The following is a 6,000-nucleotide window of genomic DNA, read 5'->3' on the forward strand; positions in this document are numbered from 1 at the left end:
GTCGACAGAGTTATTTGTTTCCAAAAATACACAAAAGCAAACAGCCTAAGGTCTTGATTCCTTCAGAAAAGGACTTTTACTCATTTTTTGCTGAGTCCTTCACAACATCTTTACGCATAGGCAAAACCAAATATATATTATTTCTCCTCCTTTTAAAAAAATATTTATTTTTGAGAGAGAGAGAAACAGAGCGTGAGAAGGGGAGGGGCAGAGAGAGAGGGAGACACAGAATCTGAGGCAGGCTCCAGGCTCTGAGTTGTCAGACAGAGAGAGCGAGCAGGAGAGGGGCAGAGAAAGAAGGAGAGAGAATCCCATGCAGGTTCCAGGCTCTCGGCACGAAGCCTGATGTGGGGCTCGAACTCACGAACCCTGAGATCCTGAGCTAAGTGGAAATCAAGATTCGGATGCTTAACCGATGGAGCCACCCAGACGTCCTATTCATGCTGGATTTAAAAAAAAAAAAAAAGTGTTGTTTTTTTTTAATGCATTAGTTTCTGAGTTGTAGGTTTTCAGATTTAAAGGTATTTCCTTTCTTGGCATCTGCATTTTGAGTCCTAGTGAGTAAATTTTCCTCACTCCAAGGTGAGAAATTCGTTGCAAATTTTACGAGACCCCCTGGAATTTGTTCCTTCTCTGCCTCAGGGCTTTTGTCTCCATCCAAGTAATTGGGGCCTATAGATTCTGGGTGTTCTGTCCCCCCAACACTGTGGCAGCATCAAGCCCCAAGCTGAAACTGACAAAGGACCACAAACGGCAGACTTGAGTTCAGGCTCAAAACAAATGAAACAATCCTCTTGACCGTGAGAGTAACAGGTGCCATCCAGGGTATTCTCCTAGAGGAGTCGAAGGGCTCCCAGGTCAAAACTGTCATCCCTAGGGGCACCCGGGTGGCTCAGTCGGTTAAGCGTCCGACTTCAGCTCAGGTCATGATCTCACAGTTCGTGGGTTCAAGCCCCGCATCGGGCTCTGTGCTGACAGCTCAGAGCCTGGAGCCTGCTTCAGATTTTGTGTCTCCCTCTCTCTCTGACCCTCCTCTGCTCATGCTGTCGTCTCTCTCTCTCTCTCAAAAATAAATAAAACATTAAAAAAATTTAAAAAACCAACAACCTGTCATCCCTGCTACAGCCTCCGCCACCTCTGAGCTATCCAGGCTCCTCTGCTTACAACCCATCCCACAATACTGCACCCACTTAGAATATCTACAGAGATCTTTGAGACACGTGACATCATCTCCCACCATTACTCCCCAAGGAGGGCCTGCATGGTTGTAGACATTCCCTAGATGCTGATTGCGGCTAGAGTGTAGAATGCCACATGGGGTGTGACTCCCTTACCCTTGAACATCTACCTTGTGGCCTCTCAACCCTCTGTCTTTTCCTGACTGTACATCTTCACCTTTGTTCTACATCTATAGAACAATTATAAGTCCCTCACCCCCTGGGGGCCAGGGGGCGTCTCCTCCCCTTTGTTCCTGATGACCCACACTCTACTTCCAACCCCATGACTAGTAACTAGATTCCTGCTTGCTTGGAAAATCTAATTTCCTGCTTGGCGTCCTGCCTGGTGTTGTTAATGAGGCTCCTTAAAACTCTCCCTGACTACAAATCAGCCTGCCTAAAGCAAAGCTGCTGTTACTAGCAAGGGCTGGCTTCGCTCTTCCCCAACCTCCGCGCTGGGGTCCCGCCCGAAGAAGGGTTCTACCTCAGTTTACTGCTGGCCTATGGCTGTCTTGACATTCTTAACAAATTTATCTTTGAACTTGTGTTTTGGTAGTGAAGGCTGCTGGACACACGGCGAGCTTGTGGCCACACGGGGGGGCGTGAGCATCTAGGGCGGTCTTGATCAGGTACCTAGCATGTCCGGGGGCAGAGGTTTAAAGACCCTTGGGCATGGCCAGTGAGCTGTGGGTTGAAATAGCAGGTCCTGGAGGCGAGATGCAGGGCTGGACTTCCCCGGAGCCCACCCCAGGCTGGAGTGCAGGGCGGCGAGCAGGAGAGCGACCCTGGCATCCTGCAGGCCCAAGTGCACGTGCACCCAGAGCCGCAAGGGGCAGAGTGGCATCGGGCACCTGTGAGGAGCCGCACTGGCCCCGACGGCAGCCCAGGAAACGCTGCTTGGGCTGTGTGCCCGGAGGGGACCTCTCTTCCCCTGGCCACCCTCCTTGGTTTGGCTTCAGTTTGCTTCTCCTGGCTAGTTCGAGGCACCTCTCAACATGCGCTATGAGACGCCAATTATGTAATTCGGTGACTCCCACATGAATTTAAGGCACTTCCATCTGCATTTAGAGCTGTGCGTTTGCACAGTAAAGCAGAAAGGTTGAAACTCCTGCTAATAGTTTCAAATTTTCTTTCTTTTTTTTACTCAGGACATTTCAAAGGCAAATATCAAAGTGATCAGCTGAGAGACAGACAGTGGAAGAAAGGAAAAAGCTTTATATTTTAATGCCTTCAGTGATACTTCTTGCTTTTTAAACATGTGGGCCCTGCATTTTTATTTTGCTCTGGCCCCTGCAAATGCTGTGGCTAGCCCCGTCTGTAGCTCACTGTCACCTAACAGGGCATCAGGCACACACGGTAGGTTGAATTCAAGGCTGTCATCAGCCTTTCTGGGTTTCCTTGGAGTCACTGTCCCAAACGAGCTCTGGGTGTCGCTCACCGGGAGCGACCCTCGCCTCTGATCTGTCAACAAACACGGCTGATTTCCAGGGCCCTGCACGAATGCACACCACAGGGTGAAGTGATCCTTCTCTGAATTCTAACTCCTCCTTAAGCAGACAGACAGACAGACAATCCCTCACGGCACTTGCGGTCTCTAGTCTCCTGGTGGAGGACATAACAGTCTCTTCTTCTATCTGGCCTGATGCCTGGCGTATCATTGGTTGTCAGGGAGTCAGTCATGAATGAACTGGATTCAGAAATACTACACAAACACAATTACATAATTTTTTCCTGGAAATTAGAAAAAAAAAGCATAAAGAAGAAAGTAACAATCATCGTTACTTCTACCAATCAGGATCAACCGCTGTTAGCATCTTGGCATGTTTGTTGGTTTCCAGTCTCTTTTTCAAAGGTCTTTCTTGTTTCTGTGAAACTTTGTGTGCTCATTAAAAAAATTGAAAATACTGGATGAAAATGCAAATTCCAGCATCCAGATATTTCCATCATTAACATGAGGTGAACATAATCCCAGAGATCTTTCTATGCATGTGTGCGTGTGTGTGCACACACACACGTACACACACACACACCACTTTTGTCTAACTTTAATTGTACTTGGAACAAAACTGAAGGGAAGACCAAAGAGACTGTTGACATTTAAATTATTTTTATCTATAAGAAAGAGTAACTTCCTAAAATATTCCTCTAATGTTTAGGAAAAAAAAAGGTTATGGAAGACATTAGGAAGTTACATGTTCCCAGCACCACTTACTATTTAAAAAAATTATTTTAAACCTTTATTCATTTTCGAGAGAGATAAAGAGGATGAGCAGGGGAGGGGCAGAGAGAGGAAGGCACAGAATCTGAACAGGCTCCAGGCTCTGACCTGTCAGCACAGAGCCCGATTCAGGGCTTGAATTCACAAACCGTGAGATCATGACCTGAGCTGAAGTCAGATGCTTAACCGACTGAGCCACTCAGGCGCCCCCGGCACTGTTTACTATTAAACCATATTTATTGATCCATGCTTTCAAAGATGAGAACCTTACTACACTCCTTTTTCCTCTCATCTCCCTCCCCTATTTCCTTAATATTATTATTATTGCTTTATTGTTTTTTGTGCCTGGATTTATAGAGCAATCATATTTTTTTCCTACCTACAACTTCCAAAGATATCTGGTATTCATCTACACTTAGATAAATACTCACCAACAGTCCTTTTGAGTGTGAGATCTCTACACCTGGGGTCTTTATTTTGATTTATCTATTAACTTGCCATTTGCTGGATTTTTCTAATCCAGTAATTTTTTCCCCCAAAGAGCTCACTGGGTCTTGAATTCCCTCTGCTCTTTCATATTTGAGAGGGCCTGCCTATTGACTTTTACCTCGAGTGACATTTAAGCTGGACAAAATACCCTCTTGGAACACTGTCCTCCCCTTAAAACATTTCTCTGAGAACCATCATGTTCTAGAATTTAGCACTAGAATGTCTGAGGCCAGCTTGCTTTGGCTTGCCCCTCTTTTATCTCCTTTTTCTTCCGGGATTCCTAAAACCTTTTCCTTTTTAAAAAAAAAAAAAATTATTTATTTATTAAAATTTTTTTTTCTTTTAATGTTTACTTATTATTGAGACAGAGAGAAACAGAGCATGAGTGGAGGTGGGGCAGAGAGAGAGGGAGACACAGAATCCAAGCAGGCTCCAGGCTCTGAGCTGTCAGTACAGAGCCTGACATGGAGCTCAAACCCACAATCCGTGAGATCATGACCTGAGCCAAAGTCGGATGCTTAACTGACTGAGCCACCCAGGTGCCCCTAAAAAACTTTAAATCACCAAAGATATCTTGGTGCTCAGCATTCCCATACGAATATTTGGAAAATGGCAATTTCCTGAAACATGTTCCTTTGGCCTCCAGGCCGTTTTTCTTCAAGAAAATTTCTTTTATCTTACTTTTATTTGCATTTTCTGTCCCATGTGTTGCTTTCTGGATGACAGGGATCCCAATTATGCTAATGCTTGACTGTGCTTTCTTTATTTCCACATGAGATTCTTCCTAATTGACTTGATCTTTTTTTTCTGTTCATTTGCATTCATTGGGCTTAAATCAAACCTTTCCTCTGTTAAAAATGTCTTTATTTTCAAAAGTATCCTCTTTTTTATGTCTTCTGAAGTTATGTTTCAAGGGTGCTCAAATTATCTTGTCTGCAATCTCCCTCTCCATCACAATTTAAAATATCCCAACCTTTGAGTTTATTTTATTGAAGTCGTATTTTTACCAAGTTGTAGACTATAAGGCTAATGTAAAAAATTTTTCTACTAGTCTAGCAGTAATATTTTTTAGTAGGACTCCCTGCAAGCTGTATGGTCGTTTTTTTTTCCTTTCTTTTTCTTCACCTGCCACTCCCAGCTTCTGTTCACCTTACTGGTGCTTAGATGGCTTTGTCATCCATCACCGTGATAGAGTGGAGTGAAATCTTAACCTCCTTGCCTTCCACACCAGATTCCAGGTTGTTCTGTAAAGCCTGGGCAGTTTCTGGAGCCCCAAGGCCTGACGCTGGGATGGGGGAGCTCAGTGAAGGGAGAGACAGGTGTCAGGAACCCTACGCCCAGCTTTCTCCTGGAAGATTTTGTCTGTGTGCAGGTGTTCACTGCCTCTAGTGGGGAGGTGAGGTAGGGCCAGCCACTCCTACCTACTCCGGGGGTAGGGCCTCTACCCTCGGAGTGATTCAGCTTCTGGTGCTGGCTTTCTCCCCGGCTCCCTCCTCCAGCTGACTTTCCCCATCTCACTGCCTCTGACTGCTGCCCCTTTGTCCGAACGCCCTGTTTTCTTCTTTCCTGTTATTAGGGAGCCTTTTTAAGATGGTTGTTCACTTACCAGAAAAGTTTCTGGTGGATGGGCACACTTAAATTTAAAAAAAAAATTTTTTTAAAAACTCAGAATTAGAATGAGAATAATGCTTAAGAGTATCTCTCCTATGCACCCTGGCTTATGCGGAAACTAAGTGGCCTCATTTTACTGCTGGCTCCAGAGACCATGTTCAACTGCTCTCAACTACTCCCCATTCTACATTTCTCTCTCTCTGTCTCTGTCTTTTTCTCTTCTTTGGACTTCTCAGGACTGTTATTAAAGCCCACCTGTTCTCCCAAGGAACTACTGTTCTCTTAGTCTTCCTGGATCCCACGCCAATCAATTTCATTCTCGGAAGGAATGAAGTGACCGCAGGGAAAGTACTGTCAGGCTCTGCTTTGCTCCAATTACCTTTTACAGATTATAAAACATGCATTTCTTTCCGACATCCAAACATCTCCGAAATCAGAATGCACATTTTTTTTTCTTACTTGGTT

This window comes from Crocuta crocuta, unplaced genomic scaffold (assembly GCF_008692635.1).
Source record: "Crocuta crocuta isolate KB4526 unplaced genomic scaffold, BGI_CrCroc_1.0 scaffold84, whole genome shotgun sequence".
NCBI classification, from domain to species: domain Eukaryota; kingdom Metazoa; phylum Chordata; class Mammalia; order Carnivora; family Hyaenidae; genus Crocuta; species Crocuta crocuta.